Here is a 21,973-nt window from a genome sequence, read left to right as displayed (position 1 = left end):
TAAAAAGTAAGGAGTGCCTTAAAATGGAAGAAGCAGCAAAGGATGGAAATGTTTTCCATTCTACCTCCTGCAGGATTTGGCACTGTAGGAAAACAGCACAATTCCATCACTCAGTGAAAGCCAAGTTTGGGAGCCAGCCTTTCACCAAACCCTGAGATCTCACAGTCACAGTCCCCTGCATTTCACCACTGTGAATGGGAATAAGGGTTGTGATTCATTTCCCTCATGACAAAATCATACTACATAAACCAGTGAATTAGGGCAAGGACCTAAACCTTGTTCCCCAATGAATGCCACAGCAAGAAAGCATTTTAAAAAGTCTTTGTATAGTTTGAACTATTAGGTTTGGGATATAATAATCATTTTTCAGACACATTCCTGTTTACTTCCACAAATGTATTTGCACAGCACACTAATTTGACAGATGGATTTGGGGAGTTTGCTTTGCTGTGCAAGCAAAATGCAAGCACACCATAAACCCCAGCCCCTTTAGAGAAGCACTAAAATGAGAGTTTTCTAAATAATTGATTTCTAAACCAACAATTGAACTCTCCTAATAATTACTTTGAAAAAAAGGAGATAAGGTTCAGTTACTGTCTATGCTGCTTGATAATTTAAAAAACCTAATGGAAGATGGTTTTTTCTAATAAGAAAGTGAGAATTATAAGCAATAAAACCCAGCATGGGATGTGATTATCAGGAGGCAATATTATCCTTGGGCGTTTTGCTATATAAAAGCCAAGTGCTCCCCATAAATGTGTGTATTTCCTATTAACCACACCCTTACAAGTTGCCAGATTGATATAGAGTTATTCTTTTTTCAGATTTAAATAGAGATTCATCATCTTAGTAAATTGTTTGGGGCTTGAATATTGTAGCCAGGAGATTAATAGAGTTCTGTGTTGGAGATTCTAATTGCTTTCTTTCTCCTAGGTGATATTTAGACCTTCACACCTCCATTTTCAGGGGAATGAAATGGTGGTGAGTATCACTCTGGGATACAATTAATCAATCCCTTCTTAAGAATGACCAATCAATCAGTGTTGGAGTTGTGCTAGAGCCAACGCTGCCTCTCATCTCTCATTTCATTAGTTACATTGCCAATACAAATAATTTAACTGCCTAAGAAAGGCAGCAAAATGGCATTTTTTCTGGAGTTATTTCCCAAACTGTGGCACAGCTGGGTGTTGCCAAAAACCTCTTGAGACTTCTTAGGAGGCACAGAGAACTGTGAAGTCCTTTTAAGAGGAATATACTATACATATTATCCTCATTCCCATCACCTGTCATCCTTTACCTCTTTCATTCATTCCTTTGTGTTTTGTCCAGCTGAATTGTCTCTTTCAGTTTTACATCACCCCTCATTCCCACAAACTGCTCCAAGCTCTCCCTTCATCCGTGTTAGCCTTGGGGAGCGGTAGTGAGGAGCAGATTGCACACCCTCATCCTTTACACAGTAAGGACAAGATGGAAATGGCTTCACAGAGAGAATTTGCCCCAGAGTTTTCTCTGAAAAAGGTGTTTTTCCAGTCTGAGTAAGGATTGTCCAGTCCTGTGACCTGGCCATCCTTTCTGCCAGGGACAGAAAAGTTACATTATTTTTAGCAGGAGTCTCCCAAGGCAGGAAGGAGTCAGCACTCCACGCCTTGCTTAGATAGAATACAAACGATGTGGAGCTTGTGAAGAAGCATTTCACTGCCCTGGCTTGAGGGGTTTGTGCAGGAAGTACTGCTGAACAGCCCAGGAATTTGTCTTCTTCGTGTCTCAGGCTGGAGCCAGCGCTGGAGGCAGAGCCCTTGGCTGGGGGCAGGTGGCAGGACAAGGATGAGGAGGGAGCAGCCCTGCCAGTGCCAGCAGCCCTGCTGGGCTCAGGACTGCACTGTTCAGCTGCTCCAGGAGTGCTCCCCATATTCCTGACACCAATTTATCCTCCAAGGAGAATCTGACCTGCCGCATCCCCGACGTCTGCAATTAGGACGCCGAATTCCAACAATATTATATCACAACAGGGATAATTGCAGCTGAGGGTGAGTGCCTGCTGTCGTGTTGGTTGCTTTGTGCATATTAATTTGTTAACCTAATGATGGCTGGCCAAATCCTTTCCTTGATCAAAAGGCACACCGAAACACAGCTGAGTATTAAAACAATGGGCTTTATTAGTACAGTGCTAGCAACCCATTCCCTCTTAGAAAATGTAAAAGCAAACACAAACCACACATTCTTCCTGGAAATCCTTCTGGAATAACAAAGTACAGTGCCTTAAACATGAGTTATTTTTTCACAAACACCTTTTCTAAAAATAAAGAGACAATGTTGTTAAGCACAAAAAAACAGATTTATTTTTTTTTTCTTTTTTTTCAAGACCAGGATTCTGATGAATGGAGATGGAAAGTAGACAATATTTTTAGAATCTTCATCTATATTTAGTTTACTGTTAATTAGAAAATCCCAAAGTGACTGGCATCAACTCTCAAGTAAATCAGCATTTTCCCCACTAGGTATATGCAACATGCATGGCTTTAAACACAGAGTAGGTTTAGATTGGGTTTTAGGAAGAAATTCCTCCCTGGCAGGGTGGGCAGGCCCTGGCACAGGGTGCCCAGAGCAGCTGGGGCTGCCCCTGGATCCCTGGCAGTGCCCAAGGCCAGCTTGGACATTGGGAGCACCTGGGACACTGGGAGCTGGCCCTGCCATGGCTGGGGTGGGAATGGGATGAGCTTTGAGTCCTTTTCCAGCCCAAACCATCCCATGAGTCTATATTTCTATAAGTTTAAAACTTTTCTAACTCTATGTTTGTTGTGCCTGTTGAAGAAGATCTGGAAGATCAGGTCACCAACATAGTGGACATAAGGAATTATGGTATAGCAATGATTTATTCTGTATCATAAATTACCTCAGAACAAAAACTGCAAAGAACATTTTATAGGTCATCAAAATGATACACAATGAAGCAGCTGTGTGGAAAATAATGTACAGTGGGCCTGCTTTCATCGTATATCAGTAACATCCACAACTTTCTATTAATATATTTTTAATTAAAAATAGGGCCAGTGGAGTTGTTGTGGATTTAGTCACTCTGGTGGAGCACAGTGATGAGCACAGATGTGCAGGAGCAGGAATGGCATCTGGCTAATAGATCACTTCAGTCACTGGCTCTCAGTTTTATCTCTGAGGCCAATGCTTGTGATTTTACTGCTATCAGAAACTGTTGTTAGAGACATAAATATCTTGGAGAACACCTTGGAATGGTCTCCAGGTCTTCATTGCTCTTTTTGCTGTACTTTCCTATCATGTCATTTTCTAAATTTTACATTTCCACGTTCTGTCCCTCTGACACTGGTTTCAGTCAGCATCTCACATCTCCCACTAGCACAAGCTGAAGCATTCAGAGGACTACAACAGATCCCTGACAGTGATGGGGCTCATACCAAAAATACCAGTACTTGTGTCCCTTTTACATGTAATCAAGAACTATTTGAGTCCATGGCCCATTTGTAGAACTTCTTCAGTTTAATAAATGATTGGTTTTGATTCTTAGGGCTAAACTGTAACAAAATAATATAATGAATAAAAGTTAAATCCAAAAACATCCCCCTTTGCCACTTAGGGAAATGTTTGAGCTGTCAGGTTTGTTAATATCATTAAAGAAACCATTTTCTGGGTAAGAATGATGGACACGAGTGACATTATGGGGGCTCTACTTTAGCAGTGGGAAATTACATTTGCACTCAGGGGTTTCTACACTGGAAAAAATATTATAAAAGGAAACAAAAAGAAAGTTCAGAGTTTCAGGACAACATATTTCCTCTGTCTGTGTGTAGACTATCAATCAGCTTAGAAATTACACAGCTGTGAACAAAGCCAACCATTTCTCAACAGTGACATTCCCCTACTGTCTTCCAGCAACTTCCCCCAAGCATACACCTCCAAATACAGCAATGGCACATTGCTCATGCACTCTTTGCTTTCTGTGACAAACTTTTTGTCAAGCTAAATGGCAAAATATACATGCAAGCATGCACATAAAAGACTGTCAGTTTCTTTCTTTGTTTAAAGATCAGGTAGTTTGTGCTTGGCAGGGCTTTCTGCTGCTAGCCTCAATCTCGCCCTTCCCACCTTGCCAGTCTTAGCTTAGTGGTGTGCCTGGGCTGGATAATAGGAGCCATGGGAGTCACTTCATAAAGCCAGGAAATCAAAGGCAGATGTTAAACACAAATTGTACCAATCAAACAGAGCTTACAAAAGAGTAGAACTCTCTCCTGTAATTCTATTTGAGCAAACGTGTCAAATGCAGGGACTGGTAGAAATATCATCTTCATCAGGTTCCACTCTCATCAGCTGCCCTGCATTTAATCCCTTCCCTGCTCATCAGTGCCATCCCTCGATTGTGAAATCACCTGGAAAGGCACAATCAAGCCTAACAATCCTTTGCAAAGGGACAGCAAGCTCTGAACTGCCCGGCAGCAGCTTCAGTGTGGCAATTTCCCTGATGACACCTCCCCAGCAGGTGACCTTAGGAACTCACTCTGATTTGCTTATGTCTTCTAACATAATGCCAATCATCCAGTGAAAACTGCAAATATTCTGTGCTTTGGAGATGCAAATGTTAGGGAGAATGGATGGCACTCCAGATGGATTCCCAGATTTTCCTGCTCAGGTGACACCTGTGCCAGTCTGGGGCTGCTCAGGCTCTGTGCACACCCACATCCTGATTTCCTGCACCCCACTGGCTCCCAGGGTGAAAACTCCTCCAGCACCTTTCAATTCCAAACATTTCTCATCTTCTGGGACAAGATAGAGGGCTCTGCCTGCTCAGCCTGCAATCCAGTCTGGCATTTATTGATTTGTTAGTTTCTCTTCTTTTGTTCTAATAATGTTGGGTTTGCAGCAGGTTATTTTTACTGAGAATATTATTTCCCAAAAAAACCCTTAATTTAGCAAAGGGTCTTAGCTGACCTCATTTAGCTGGCTTTTCCCACAGGGCTGGAGTTAGTGGAGTCTTCAAAGAGATGATTTAAAGGCCACTGAAGTCAACAGAAAGATGGGTACTGAGTATAACCAAAGCCAAGGAGTGAACTGGACAAACATCTAAATATTATTGAAGTGTTCTCTGTTAGGGTGACTCCACCTGTGATGTTTGCAGCATTTCTGAGAATTGTAATTGGGCCTGAGAAAGCTGAACAAAGCAGTCACATCTTTGTAGCTGAAATACACTGAAAGTGTAAAGGGTTTGTGCAACCTGAAGAATTGGCCTTAATCCCTTTTGTTTTTAAAACCCTGAAGGGAAGAGCAAGTCAACTTCTGCCTTTACCAAGTGCAATGCCTTGGCTGTATTTAATAGAAGAAAGCCTAAACTGTACTTAATTCTACATATTTAGGACTATAAAAAAATAGGTTATTGTTGTTCCATGGCCTTACACTGCATCTAAAACTTGACTTAGTGTACTTTTAGTGGTAATAAAAAGAAATTGTAAATCCAGTTGGTTTTGGTAGTATGAGTGATGCCTGTAAAACACTTTTGTTTTATTAAAAATATTTACCAAAAAAAAACAGAAGGGAAAATGCTGTTCCAGAATGGCCATAATAGGAAATTGATTTTAAACCCTTATACTGTGATTGCCAAAAACATAATTTCAGTAATCCCAGTTCTGATTCTACCCTAATTTTCTACAAGTGTAGCTCCATTTATTTAAGTGGAACCATCTTGTTTTGTTCTCATTAAACAAATCCAAAATCTGGTGAGACAGAGAATTTTAAAGCTTTGTTCAAAGCTCATTGAAGTCAATGAGATACTACCCCTTGACATAAAGCAACCCAAATAATTTCAGAATTTGTACTAATAGGTGAAACTCGTTGCACCAGTTGTATACCTGTTTAACTTCATTGATTTCAAATGCATTACTGAGTGTTACGTTAATTATTTCTAGTATGAAGCAAGGCTTTCAAAACCTCCATGGGAAGAATAAGTTCAAATGTAACACAAAACCACATTTAAAGAACAGATTTCTTAATTTTCTTCAATTTAGCATCAGTCCTCATGTGACCCCATCCTATTGCTTAATTAACTTTAAAAATACACTCTGATTTCCCAGAGATGAAGGCTTAGCAGAACAGAACATTGTTTTGCTTTAGGTCTGGTCAAGGGAAATACAGAGTTTTTAAATCTCTAAACGTGCTGTGTTGAACACACTGCATTTTTCTTTTTTTCCTCATTGCTGTTTTCAGTCTCAGTGATGCTCCTGAGCTAAACCCATGATAGCTCTCAACCTCTCATCCTTTCAGAAGAGGGAATGTCCATGGGAAAAGCACTTCTTAGAAAAAAGATTTTGGTTTAACCCACCTATCAGCAATCTGAATTTTTAGCATTTTATTGTATTGGAAAGAAGTGGCAAGTTTTAGACATAATTAACAACCATGCCAGGATAAGTTTGTGATCAATCAGCCATGAGCCTGATCCTGCTGCTGTGCTGGAACTGCATCCCACAGTGCCCTTAGTCTGTGTCATCTGAGCTCAGGAGTGTACCTGAGCTACTGCAGAGCACTGATTCACAATTTCAGAGGGAAGGATATTACACCTGCGAGCCAAAAAAACCACTCATCCCCCCTCTCCCATGCTCACTTCAGACCTGAACAGATCTTGCACAGATTGATGTGTCTACACAGCTGCTCATCATAATGCTTTGGCTGTTCCACTCAGCTATGGAGAAAATATGCCTGGATTTTTACTGCCAGGGCTGATGGAAATTTGATTGTAAAACAACATTGCAGAAAATCTCCCTGAACACAAACTCCCCACCTCAAATCCTTTCCAGCCAGCCTGCCTCATCCCCTTGTGTTCGTACCCAGATTTTCCTAAAAGGATGTGCTGCTCTTACAGGAAAAATTTCTCCTTTTGAATCTGAACTGTCTATAGTGAAAATAAGCAATTTGCCAGATAATGAGGGAGATAACATCTTCCTCCATCATACAAAGTTTGAAAGTTCTCCTTTGCAATTTGGTAAAGGTAAACATTAGGTTGGCCTGTCTGGCAGAGAAGCCTGGGATCTTTGTGATCTGTTCTCCACCTGCAGGAGTAACTTCTCTTGACTTTGGAAGGTTTTGTTGTGGGCATCTTGGGATTTTCCCCTTAAACAATGAATTGTACTCTGTTGAATCTCAATTAATGGTACTGGTATTTAAATAATATATGTTCACGTTTTTAAATTTTCAAATGTGTCATGCTGGTGATTCAAGATTTACCTGGCAGATAGTTTAAAGAAATTACTTTGCATGCAGTGGTTCATTTAAATTATAAGTACCCATTACTCTCTATTTCATTTTTAACAAGTTCTTCATCCACTCAAAGAAATGCCAGACAGCTCAGGTTGGAAAACTGATTTATCTGGCATATGCAAAGCTGGACTCCTTGCAGTTTGGGTTTCATAATCAGAGCAGAAACATATTAAGGGTAGGTGTCATATTCCTTGATGTTTGCAAAAACTGTCAGAAGCCTGCATGCATTATGGACTCTTCTTTTGTTACATTACATTCTTGCAGCTCCCAGAGCAATTTATGTGCATATGCAGGGCCAGTTCCTGAGCTCTTAACTCAGGCAAACCCTGTGGGTTTCTGCAGCATCTTACCTTAATAAGGACTTCCAGATTCAATCCCTGAAAATAAAAGGAAAAATTCTGTGGGCTGAATATATTTTACAGTGAATAATTATTTAGGGAATTCAATATTAAAATATTGTTTTAGAACTATAGGCACCATTGGAATATCAAGCCAGGATCTGGCTAAGTAATATTTGGATTAGCCTAGCATTGCTATTTCTATACACTAACGAGATAAGTGGTACAGCTTTTATTTCTTTTCTTTTCCATTTTTTATGCCTCCTCTAAGAATAGCTTGACTCAGAGGACACTAAGACAAAAGATATTTGTTTTAATCTTTGACAATATGGTCCTTTATGCTGTAGATTTAAGGGAGTCTGAAACATTGAAGGAAGATTTTGAGAAGTGTTTTGCCTCCAAATGATGTTGCTGGGTCCCTGGTGGGCTTCTCGGAAGTGCTGAGATACCTGACCCAATGTTTTCTACCTTTCTGCTTCTGCAAGCCAAGTTCTTCCTCTGCAACTTCCAGTTGATGGTAGGTCAGGTTCTGACCTCCCACCACTGAAAAGGCTGAAGGAGCAGGGTAAAACATGATTATTTTGGATTCATTGCAAGAAATGTCTGCTGTGGTTTTAGGGGCAGTTAACAACCTTTAGAATTCATCTTGTGTCAAGATTCAGGGGAAATCTCAGGCCTATCGTCTGAGATGAAGCAATAATAAGGTTATTGGTTAAAGAAAAAAAAAAAAACACAACAGAATTTTAATTAAATTTTCAGTCTTCACAACGAAGGATCACTGCCAAACTTTGTAAGTGCCTCCTCTGGTTAGGGGAGCAGCAGGAGAAAAATGACCACAGGAGTGGTAAATAACCTAATCAAATAATTGTATTTGTAGCTGGTTATTGCCACAGTATTCACAGGATCATAGAATCATGGAATGGTTTGATGGGAAGGGACCTTAAAGCTCATCCCATTCCACCCCAGCCATGGGCAGGGACACCTCCCACTGTCCCTGGTTGCTCCAAACCCCAATGTCCAGCCTGGCCTTGGGCACTGCCACACCCAGGGCACATCATATAAACATCATATAACATCATATAAACAAACACCCAGCTGCACAGAAGCTTTGGAATTCTGCTGTTGATTAAGTTCATGGCCAGATTTCTGAGACTCAGTTATCCTTGCTAACAGAGTTTCTGTTTTTCCTGTCCATGACTTCAGTGTAACTCCCTACTCACCCATGTAAATCAGCTTCTCAGGGCTCAGGTTCATGAACTATGCAGATTCTTAATAAATAAAATCTTCCCTAGACTTTTAATTGCTTTGAAGAACCCGTAGGAGAGGATCAGCCACAGAGCTGGTGTAATATCCTGCTGCCTTGGGGCAGAGCACTTCCCATTCCTCTGCCTTTAGTTTGCTGATCAGCCACGAGCAATCTGGCCTTAAACTGGCAGCGTGATCCTCATTTTCCCAAAGTGGAGGACTTTTGCAATCAGCTGCTTCTATTTATGTAGACAATAACAGACATGATCAATGAACAGCACTTAGGCTCTCTTTTAAGACAGATCTATTTTCAGCTGTTGCACAAAGAGCTGCTTGTCACCATCTTCCTGGTGTTTGCCAGCTCAGCATTACCCCAGCAGGCACAGAGCAGGAAACAGGGCAGGCAGTGTGAGCACAGAACTGTCCTGTTTGTGTCCCTGCACTGCTCCTGGCAGGAAGCTCTGCCAGAACCAGACCCACAATTCATGGAAAAGCACCACACACACTGAAACGTGGGTTCTGCACTACTGGAGAGGAGCCAGATCTGTTTTCCACTCGGGAAAGATTTAACCTGCAGGACTGTGGCATTAAAGGGCACAGACAGCTATAAAACGTCCATGTCAGGTATTAGAAGCAGGGACTTGATTTCAGGGAGGTTTTTTAGGGTAAACTGGGAAGCCAACATGGGGAACCTCTCCATTCTATGGCAGCCAGGGTTTCATTCACACCCTTCCACTGGCAAGAGGCACTGTCTGTCTCAGGGATTTATGGGTGTAGATGGTAGAACAAGAATGTTGCTTCCCATCTGTCTGACTCTCTGACTCTCTGTCTATCTTCCTCTTCCACCCCAAAGGAATAAGTCCACAAACAATGTGATGAGCTGCAGTGTAATTCTCTTTTTTACCATAATTGATATGCTGGGCAGTCATTGCTCACACATGCAGAACAGACAGAAGGCACACAGCTGAAAATTTCAGATTATATGATTTTGAGAGCTGGAAGTACCCATTTAGACCCATACTGTCTTGATTTCAGCAATGTCCAAAACATATGTATAATTCATTAGGCTTCATCTCACACCTTCAGCTCCTGAGTAACTTGTCAGGTTTTATTCTTGGTCAATATATCAAGAGCAATGATGTTCTGTGCATAAGATTAAAACAGGATAAATGATATTTAGTGATAATTTTTAAAAAAAATCTTCAGTGGGCACAGATTCTCTTCCAATCTGTTCTGGTTTTGCTTTTGGCAATAAAATTTTATTGTAGCATAGGAGTTTTCTTCTGAAAGAAATAGCCTTTATTCATCTTCCTTCTTTTTGGCAGTGCCAAGAATAAGTTTAATGGATAATGCAGAAAGTTAATTTCAGAGAAGTTACTTAAAAATACACCAGGTGAAGGTATACATTACAAAGCCAGACCCATTTCAGGTCCTCTCATGTGAAAACAGCACCCCACAGCATTTCAGGGGTCACCTCAAGGCAGGGGATGCTGCTGCAGGTCTCTTGCAGCTGGCTCCACACCAGGGTCCCCTGTCACTCACCTGGAAAAGGAGACACCTCTTGGCAGCTGTGTCCAGCTGCAGGACAGCACTGGGGACATCAGAACGTGCTGGGGCTGTCTCCTGGGGTCTGCCCTTGAGTTAACCTGTAGGGATTCTGCATAAAGGTGTCATGGGCCCACTAGGACTGCTAACAAATTCTCTCATCAGACTGGGGATACCCATACTTTGATTTAGATAGATTTCATTTCACAGAATAAGCAGAAAGTCTTGCAAAAACATATGGGTTTTGTGTGAACGTTCAGGGGAAGGTTAAAGAATAATGACTCATTTGTGATGGCTCCAGACTGACTCTGCTCAGTTTTGGCAGAAGGTTCTGCTCACTTCTGTCACTGATTCCTAACTCTTCATATTACACTTTCTGTGGGAGACCTGGTAATATGATTGCTAATAAGATATTGTTCTTTTTTCTTTGTCAGTTCTTCAGAGAAAGGACAGATACTTGAATTTTATTTTTTTTTAAGAAGAAGTCTTTCTAAGAGAGTACAAATTAATGTGGAATCCATCAAATGCGAGGGAAGCTAAAAGGGAATGAAGGGACTGAAGCTAAATGTGCTCACAGCAGGTTTTCTTTTCCTTGCAAAGAAAGGTGACAGCTAGGAAGGGAATAGCTCTGGGACATGATCCTTGCAGGCTCTGTCTGCAACACCTGCACGTACAGAGCGCACAGACATCATCTTGAACAGCCTGAATAAAGACCAGGCTGATCTGCAGCTTCTATGATAGACTGACTTCAGTGTGAGCTATTTATAAATCATTCTTTCATTCTCAACAATGCTTTGGCTGGAGCCAGAAAGGACAGAACTCCTGGCAGCCTGGCCCCTTGCCTAGTGTGCTGTGACTGCCATGTAATCTGTCACTCCCCATCATCTGTGGGGTGGTGATAGGAAAATAATGCTCCTCAGCTTGCCTTAGATCACACATTACTCTCCTGAATACAGCTCCCTAAAGCTGTGAAATGGCCTTTAGAAAGTGTCTTTGTTCATTTTTTTTCATACAGGAGAATGGGAATAAATGATAAACAGGCTGGAGGGAAGGAAAGCAAAACACACATTAGAGACCTGATGAGAGAAATTGGCCACGAGTGAGACTTTGGTGTGATCTGATGACCTTTCTGTGGAGAAAACCCGTGGTGAGTATGAGAGACAGAGAGGTGCAAGAGCTGGGCTGGGCACTGGCTTGGGCACTGGCTGTGAATGGCATTTCCTGAGCTTTAATCAGGGTTTAACCAGTCATGTTCAGTTTATCCCTAGGAAATCAGTCTCCTGCCATCTCTCCACTCTTTAGAAAATAAAATTCCCCATGTGAAACTCTTCTATAGCAAAATGTGTGACATAACAGGGTCTCACTTCCATCTGGTGACTTGGGAGTTACAGCAGTACAAATCCTGTCACAGTAACACTATAATATAATAAATACACCAGCCATGGACCTTAGCTGCACAGATCTTTTACAAAAACAGATCTTTTTTGATGAGTTGAGGATCATAGTTCTTAAAAACAAAATACACTAAATATTCTTCTTTCAGGCCATTTTATTTTGATGACTTGTTTACATCCCTTTTATGTTAAGATTTGCATAGATGCCAAATTAAATTCCTTCTCTCTTACTCCTCCAGCACCCCCTGGTTCCAGGGCACCAATCCTCTTTGTTTCTTGGTTTGTATACTGTGAAGTTGCTGATGATCTTTAGAATATTATAATGCTCTGCCGGAGGTCATAACCTCGCTGCCTCAAACGACATTTATGTAAATTGTCACCAGACATTTAGGGCAACTGTCTTTTCTTCCTTAATAACATGTCATACTGATGTGCCTTTATTTGTATTTCATAAAGAGATGATTGATTAAAGAGGCCAAAATTAATTTAGATTGATATTCAGTGGACTTCTCACTGGAGACATTGCAGTATGAGCCCACCATATTTTGCATTTTAATTTGCTTCTCAATAAACTTTATACCTCCACAATCTCACTGACCCTTCCTACAGTTCACTAGACAAATTCCTGAATGTCTTGTCCCCACCTGTCCCTCTTTCTCAGGCAGGATGTTTCAGGGGAGCTCCAGAGAGGAGGTGAGGGGTGGGGCAGGGCTTGCCTGGCCATCAGAGGAGCGCTGAGAGGGGGCTGAGCAGGCGGATCCCTTCCTCTCCTCAGCTGTGTTAGCACCACTTTGTCCCAGCAGAAATGTGCAGGAGCACAGCAGGTGACCCTGAGGCTCCCACTCCTCCTGGGACAGTGCTGCCCCTGCCTGGGATGGAAGCCAACCCAAACCAGACCTGTTTTATTCGTGCAGATGAATGCAGTATCCTCTGAAAGCCTCTCATTATTCGTGTTTGAGTCTACTCATCCTCTGAGCTCCCTTCACAGTCTTTATTTTTCTCCCAGTGTAGTTAGGAAATAGATTTTAGCTCAGATTTACACTGGCACAGACAGCAAAGCACTGACCCAGGAAGCCCAATGTAACAGGTTGTTTCTTTTGCACCACAGTAAAAGACCCTGATTTATTCTCAGTTTACCTACTAGGAGAGAAGAAAATACAGAGGCTGAAACTGCTTGGGTCCCTTCCAAAAATGTGACTGATTTTACTCAGATCAGTGCCCAGAAGCAGTGCTTCAGATACTATATTATTATTATTATTATTATTATTATTATTATTATTATTATTATTATTATTATTATTATTATTATTATCATTATTATCATTATTATCATTATTATATAAAGTAATTAATATTATTTATAAGTTTAATAATAATAGTAATAGTAATAGTAATAGTAATAATAATAATAATTAATAATAGTGGTCCTTTATCATCAATGTCCCCATAGCCCTGCACAGAGCTGAAGCATCTCAGGTGATACAACAATTTCCAAAGACATCTTGTCTCAAAAACAGGGTTTCCCAGAATGGCTGGGAGAACAAAAAATTCCACTTCAATGATCAAAATGTCACACAGAAATAAAATTCCCAAAGAATAGAACCTGGCCATTTCTCAAAGGTATTTATCATCTCACCAGACACTGTTGCAGTAGGGCAATTTGTGTCTGAATTTGTGTCCTTTCCTCTGCATCTAAGAAAATTCTAGAAGTTTGCTAAAATGAGTATTTTACCTGCTCCCTGACTTGTAAGGACCTGTCTGCTGTCCATGCCATCAGTCCTGCCAAATTCTCGCTTTGCTTTACTCCTCCAGGAGCTTTGAGGTTCCCCTTTCCCCTCCACGTGCTGTGAGAGCCCATGGGGAAGAGGGATTTACTCCCAGCTGGAGACAGCTCTGAGCAGTCTGCAGCCATTCCTGATGGCAAAATGATCTCTGGGAACATGGAAATAATGGAAATAACCAATAATTAGCTTGAAGGCAGTGTGTCAGTAGCTGGCATGCAGGAGTATGCAGCATTTCTTCCTGTGATTTGCAGGATAAATCAAATGCTTTGGTTTATGCTTCATTGTAAAAGGTTTCCTTTGTGTACAGTTCTTCACACACTGTTCTTAGCACTATTTATGGATTATCTGAGGGCCCATTAAAACCTCTGGGAGAGGTAATGAGGGGATGCTGGAGATTCTCACGCTACCTGTGCTTGTGTGGAACAGAACAAAAGGGACTCAGTAACTCTCAGTTACTGGAGAGGGTTCCCTATGAAAGAGGAATGCTGGTTACAGGCACAGTAGGAAAAAAGGACCTACCAAAATGAAGTTACACATTTGTTCAGGCTCCTTTCATTTAAAGAAAAAGACAAATCCCAGTTCTTTGCAGAGGCTTCAAGGCAAAGACCTACCTATTGTCACCAGAACCCACAGGTTACTGTGGAGTAACCTCATAAGGAAGCTGGAAGTTTTTCAAGTAAAAAAAAAAATAAATGAGGAATATGAAGTGCTTTCAGAAATGGAATTTGGGTGAGAGTGGTTTTGCTTACAAATGCGTGGCCTGCCTGTTGAGGCCTGTGCTTCTCCACAGTCTCCACTTTTCTCTCTGTAGAGGGTTGGGCTTCCATCACCAGAAGGAGCAGCTGTCCCCTGCCAGGAGCCAGTGCTGGCTGCATTCCCAGGGCTGTAAGGGCACCCAGTGGCTCCTGACCCCCAGCTTTCAGCAAGGACCACCCACATTCTCCACTTGGGTGATGCGTCATCCTTCACTTTGACAACTTCATCATGATCACAAGGGCTGAGAGCAAATTTAACTCCCCTGGTGTCTGAGTTTGAACCACGTCGCACCTGCAGTCCCAGATTTAATCTGTGTTTGCTGGGGTAGGTCTGAGTGACAGAGATTCACAGTGATCTCTCACAAGGACAGTGATGACTGAGGTGCCGGGAGCAGGGCTCTGTCATACACTCTGTTGTTTCAAAATGGCAACGTTCTAATAGCTTATTTCATATTTATGACCCTATAAAGAATAATTTTAATCTGACATTAACATCTGAATATGATTGCCTGAAAGACAATAGCAGCAATGACAAATACTGATATAAATCAAACCAACTGATCTTCAATTTCTAATTAAAGATGACACTAAAAACTCAAGATAAGGGACATATGGAGACAAACACATATCTTTGCAAGAAGAACCAAAACCATATGGAGAAAAAGTGCAAAGATATCAAGCTAAAATCTGAACTTCTTGCCATCTGAAATGTCTGCAAAGGGAATCCTAAACCGATCATCTTCCTATAAAAAGTCATTTTCCAGTCTCTTCCACAAGCCACTGAGTTAGATGTGAGACATCTCAAGCTGTTCAGAACAACTGGGAATTGATTTTACGTAACCTACGTTGCAATTGTTTCACCAGTTGAGACCAAGAGACAGATGGCATGAATATATTTAAAGATGGGGACAAAGCTGATGTGACACTGTGCTGGCTTGCTGAAGTGAACAATGTGAGTCGCAGATTTGTTATCAGATGAAAACGATTTCGTTCAGAATAAAAAATGGGTGCCAGTGGTCTCCAGATGCTGAGGACTGGGAGAATAGCCTGCTACTCCTAGAATCAGCCCCACCATCTGCAGTCCCAGAAATCAAAACTTTTAACTACTCCCTCTGTGCAAATAAACACTGGAATAGGTGTGGCTTGCGTCGTGGTACAAAGGGGGTTTCAAATGTGCACACAGGGCCAATAAGGAACAGCCTCACTACAGGATACAACTGTTATATTCCAGACTATTTCACCAGTCAAATATTGGGAATTGCCTTATTAAAGTGCCAGTGCAAGAGGGAGAGAAATTTTAAGGGTTTTTAGAGGCTTTAAATGATCTTGTGCAATATTGCAGTCTTAACTTGCCTGTTTGTAAAGAGCTCATCCAGCCTCAGCGCCTGATTTTTGTTGTGCTTTGGCATAAAGCCATTTGCAGTACCGAGATTCACTTTTGCTGCATTTATTGTATCATCAACTACTTGTTTATGTGAGGTGGAAGATGAAGTGGTTAGCTCTCCTACTCGTTTGCTGGGCAGGAAACAACTCTATCTGTAACCTGATGTCTCTGTTCCTTCCTCTTAATGTTCTCTTCTCTCTAAAGGCCTTTATTTTGTTGCTTTAATGACAGTTTAAGCTGCTGCTTTAAAAATGAGTTAACTTCACATTTAGATTAGTTCCCATAAACCTGATTTTTAAAGGGACCTGATTATCTCCCTCGTTTGTAAGCATAATTTTGTTGCAATAACTGAGGACACAAGTTCTGCCAACTCAAAGCCTAAAGACCTAAGGAAACGAGGCTGGTGCATGGACTGTGCCAGGGCACCGAGGACAAGCCATGCTTTTATTTAGGTCAAGGTGAAGCTGTTCATGGGAAGGAAAACACACTCCTCAGAAGACCAAAGATCACATATCAGCCTTTAACAAATGCTTTTTTCTAAAGAAACTCAATTATTTTCATGACACAATGGCCAGGAATTAAGTTTTTACTATTTGGCGAGAAAGGCAACTTGTTATAATTGCAAATCTAAAGCAACTCAAAGGCAGCAGTCAGAGGAGGAGCACAACCAGGTGCATTTCCATGGGAAAAAAGACAGTGCAAACCACTTTTTTCAGTTCATCTCCTGTCAGCACTGAGGTTTGAAGAACAGTTTGGACACTGCTGTCTGTGGTCCCCACAGGTTTGCCAAGTATCAAAATGCTCACTCCAGAGCAGGGTATTGGGCTGGACATTAAGGTAACTGAAATTAATGTCCTGCCTGATACAGGAGCCCAGGTTGGCCCAGCTGCCCTAAATTCTGTCAATATCAAGAGTGGGGGAGGTCAGCCAGTGCAATATCTATCCTTCAGCTATTTTAATAAGCCCTAAATACGTTTTCTGTGCACCCACAGAACACTTTTTCAGTAGTCCAGTGTGAACCATGCTTTGTTAATAATGGATTCAAAATGGAATCCTTGCTGAGTTTCCTCTTGTCTGTCCCCTGTGTCAGAGGCAGCTTTCTGCCATAGGGAAGAAACCATCTTAAACTGGAACATCTGATCAAACACGTATTTAGGATTAAGCTGTGTCAGCAGAGAAATATCTCAGCTCTACAAAAATGGCCCAGGTCCTGTGTTTGCTCACATTCCAATTTACTTAATGACATGCTGTGGGAAATTTTTAGGAAATAACTACAGTCCTTTTCTTTCCCATCTTAGGCATTGTTTCAGGTTGCAAAAAATAAGCCACGTCCCCCTACCTCATGAAGTTTTGATGCTGTGCTGGTAAACATAAAACAACAGTTGTGGCATAAACCATAGCCCCATTACCACGACTAATTACTTATGGGTATCAACAGTGAGCACTCTTAAACAAGCAATCCAGAAGAGCTCAGGGCAATGTTAGATGAGAGAATGAGGAAGAAATCCTGAAGTAGAAGGTGTCCATTGCTTTTATTATGTGTTAGGAAAGAGGTTCTATTTATTGCTCAGGCAGTTAAGCAGACTGGCTTCACTTCTCTTGCAAGATGACAAGTTCATAGCCTGAGGTAGAAAGTCTGCACCATTCCCTTCTGTTTTGTCTTACCAGAACAGCCTTAATGACCTGGCATCCAGATCACACACATCCAGCTCTCTCTTTCCTCCTTCCAGTTCTCAGCAATTCCGGGGTCAGGTTATACAATCTGATGGGTGAATAAGCATCTGTGAAGGAGTTTGATGTGTGTCATCCTTGGTGTGGCTGGAATCAATCTCTGCCAAATCTTCCTGGGACACTGCAGTAGAATACTTGGGTAAATCTAAGTCACACCTGTGGCTAACCACTTTCAAAGTTGAAAGACACCCTGCTTTTTGTTTTCTGAAAACCTTGGGATGGCAGGGGAGGGAGAAGTGATTGCCCTGGATGTGATAATGGCAATAATTTCACGGTGTCAGATGTTACTTCTAAGCTGACAGATCTCTAGAAACATTGAGGTTAAGGCTTTGAAGGTGGTTCCGTAAAAAAAAGGCACTTCAATGATCCAGGACTTTTTTTTTCTTCACTAGATGAAATCCCGATGTAGTCCCTGATGAAGGCACATCATCGTGCTAATGTAATTACAGAGAAATAAGGACATGCAAGGGATTGTGTCAGAAGTATTAGAAATCACGCTGAAGGAGTGAGAACAGGAGAAGTTAACATTTCCTTGTGCTAGTCAACATGAAAACTCGACAAAATCAGAAGAAAGTGGCACTATTTAGCGCACCAAGCAGTGTTATATCTCCACAGACATATCACTGCCAGATAAATCAGCAAAGTCAGGAGAAATGGGTAAAAAAATATCAGCTCTCTGAAATTTTTTAAAACTCGGCAAATTCTGTGCTTTTAAATTCTGTGTCATGAGTAGGAATATAATTCATAGTGTTTCCACTGTGTTATTCTGACCTGTGTTTTGCAATCAGCTTCATTATTCTTGTTGTACAAATGAGTTGACATTTATTATCTTTCGAGGGTTTCTTTTTTGTCCCCTGATTGCAACTGATTTACTGAAAGGTCCTCAGAATATCATACCAGAAAGGAGGCTGGTTAAGTGCTGTTGTTACCAGTAGTATAAAACAGAGACATCAGCAGAGTCCAGTGCAAAAAGCCCACAGATCTTTTTGTTCCTCAGAGTTCAAGGGAGCGTGTAGCCATGTATTTTTTAATTTCTGCAGATTTATATGTCTTAAGCACAGAATAATTTAGGTGCCTGACATTTTTCTTGCGCCTATGACAGCATCCAGGAGTGTTGGAGAAATGCATATTTGGACAGGAATTTAAAAAATATATATATTAAAAATTAAAACTTTATATAAATAGGCAAAGAAAGGCCTTACATGTTGAGAAACAAATGCAGATCATAGGATGAAGAGACAGACTTAGAGACTTTGCTAAATATATCTGGATTCAGCAGGAACCCATCTGATATGAAATATTCCTTCCAGTTTAATATGAGATAAGGGTAGAATTGGGAATATGCTTTGCTGAAGACAAAAGTCCTGCAGATTAAATGAAACTGGGAAGTTTCTTGAGAGGTTCTGACAGTGTAGTCAATCAGTTTGTAATGGGACAATACTGGGAGATCCTGGAGGGCTGTGGATAGAGATTGCAGCAGACTGGGTTTGAACTGGGGAGTGAAACTCTGAAGAGCTGCCAGCTAAAAGAAATGAAAAGAAAAGGACAACGGGTTTTGTTGGAGCCTTTCATTAAAATATTGGCAGCTGCTGATGCATAACAAAAGCTCTACTTGTGCTATGAGATATTAGAGTGGAAAACCAAGGAGGCAAATGTTCTCTTCAATTGCAGTGCAGGAGTAAATGGCTCCCAGCCAGCACAGAACACCTTAGAAAGGAAAAATTTCAACAATGTTCTCATCAAGTATTCTAATCTTCTCCATTTTGTTAAGGAGCAGGAGTTCTCCCTCATTAAATGTTTCAAGATTATTGGCGGGGGGAAGGTTGTCTTTTAAAATTTCCTGTTTAGTTTTTATTCTAAAATTGTTGTGTAGCTCCAGATAAACCTTGTAGGAAGCTTCCCTGATATAAAGATAACTCCCCATATGAAATTGGTCATGACTGGAGAGGCAAAATAGAGTGGGCTTGACACGTCCAGCAGGAATTCAAACTCTTTATTCCACTCAAAGTACAGGGAAATGTTAATTTTATTTAATGACCTTTACTGTCCTTAGTATTTGCAGATGTCTTCTAAATGTAACCTTAATGTTGGTAATCTTGTAATGTATGGTTTAGGGAATTAACAATGACATTTTATATCCTGAAATGCCTGGTACACATGAATCTGAATTTTATCTCCATGTGATTACTCATCAGGAAGTAAAACAAGCACAAAACAAAATAGAATAAAATAAAATAGAATAAAATAAAAAATAAAATAAAATTATAAAATAAAATAATAAATAATAAAATCAAACTTGCTTTTTTCAAGATGAAAAATTATTTTTTAAATAAAATTATAAGAAAATACACAGAGAGGGGTTTTTTTATTATTTTAGACATTACTAATTCTTACGTTATGTCTTTGTGAGATCATTTCCTTGGTAAATTATTTTTCTCCATGCCCTGACCAGAAGGAAATAGGATGTGAAAGCCTGCTCATACAGATTCCCTGCTCACTTTGCTTAGGTCTCCAAATTATCAGGATAAGTTGTATTTTAAGCAGACAGGGCCCTCCTGGGTGTCAGCAGCCTGAATTTCCATCGACTCCGTCCTGCTCTGCAGCTCCTCGGCGGCGCGGGGAGGACTCGGCTCCAGGGGGACAGCACAGCGGGTTCTGCGGGCAGGAACACAGCCAGCACACCTGGGGATGGGGCAGGATGGGCTGGCAATGCCAGCAGAGACACTCCAGGGAGCATGGCATGGAGGAACAGAGCCAGCACACCTGGGGATGGGGCAGGATGGGCTGGGAATGCCAGTGATGCCTGGAGAAGGCTGACCTAGAACTGAGGCTGGACAGAGTTAAGAATAAAGTATTTATTGAAAGGCCCTAAAGGACACACCTTGGGCAGCACAAGAGCCTGGCCAGGGCTGCAGCCAAGATGGACCAAAAATGGTCACACAATGGATGATTGGTCACGAGGTCTCACATTTTTTATAAGTTTTGATCCATCTGCACATCAGGGTTAATTGTTCAATCACAGCTTCAGTTCATGAAGTCCCATCCTTCTTGTCTTCTCTCTTCAGTCCACCCTTGTTTCTGCTTTTGGGCCTGACACTTGTAACGACTGTCCTTGGTATCAAGCTAGAAAAGGAATTGATTTGTCTACCTACTCTGTGAAGAGAGGTCACTAACACTTTATATGAAGTTCAAAACTAGAAACCTAGGCAGCACAGAATATGAAAAATAAGGCATCACCAGCAGAGACACTCCAGGGAGCATGGCATGGAGGAACAGAGCCAGCACACCTGGGGATGGGGCAGGATGGGCTGGCAATGCCAGCAGAGACACTCCAGGGTGCACGGCACAGGCAGGGTGCAGGACAGGGGTCAGCAGGAAGGCTCTGCCCAGGGAGAGCTCTCAGTGCCCACCTCTCTCTGCTTCTGTGTCTCTTCTCTGCCCTTCCTGGGATCTGAAGGAGGCAGCCCCAGCTCAGAGCACGCCAGGTTTGAGGTGTTTCCTAGGCTTTTTGGAAAGGAGGAGCACTGGACTGGGCAGAGGGCTAAAGTGGGGCTCCTTGTGGCTGCTGCTGCCAGGGCTGGCAGGGAACATGGCCTGTCCCCAAATCTGTGCATGGCACTGCAGCATCACCCGAGCCCAGCCACTCCTGGGGTGCAGCAGGCACCAGCAAGGGGAGATTCTCTCAGTCTGCCTTGCCTGCACCTCAAGCAGGGCTGGCACCCTGAGCCAGGATTGACAGCAGCTGCCAAGGGGCTCCAGCGCTGAATATCAGCTCTTGTCTCTCTTCAGCCTCACCAAAGCGTGCTGCAAGGCAAGTTCAGCTTGTTCTATTTAATGTCAAGTCATCCCTGTTTTCATTTTAGTTTTACAGTTTAAAAATAATTAAAAAATAAATAAATAAATAAATAAAGAAGCAGTGAAAGTGGGATTATATAGAATTTAGAGAAAAATACCAGTTACATTATTCACCAGATATTACTAAAACATCAGCTAAGTTACCTAAATGATGATATTTTAATGTCATCTGCAGCATCTACTTTGACATACGATGTCAGGAAACATCCTACAAATTATTCACAATTCCTTTTCCTTTTCTCTAGAAATCAAACAGTCCATTCCACAGGTTGCTGATCCTGAATGAATATTCTAATTCCTGATAACAAACATTTCATCCAAGTGGTTTCCATTCAACACTCCTGACAGGGTTTCTCATGAGACACCCTCATGGAAACTAAGCTGTCAAAGCATAAGAGGAAAGGTCCTCTAAAGTATTAAAAACTGGTTAAAAGATAAGAAATAAAGGGTAGGAATACATGGACTGCTTTTCTATTGAAGGAAAACACTCCAAGGCTTTCAGCTGGGATTTGTACTAATCAGCACATTATCAGAGATCCTGGAGGTTCACGTGTAGTGGCAATAAAAAAAATTATCAGGATAGTCAAACTGCAAACTGGAAAGCTTAGACCTTAAACTCACAGAACTAATAAAATAGCAGATAAAATTTGGTACTGAGAAGTCCAAAGTA

This window comes from Pseudopodoces humilis, chromosome 14 (genome assembly GCF_049639895.1).
Source record: "Pseudopodoces humilis isolate 2021_Gansu_Grassland_sample_001 chromosome 14, ASM4963989v1, whole genome shotgun sequence".
NCBI lineage: Eukaryota > Metazoa > Chordata > Aves > Passeriformes > Paridae > Pseudopodoces > Pseudopodoces humilis.
This window is presented reverse-complemented; position numbering follows the sequence as displayed.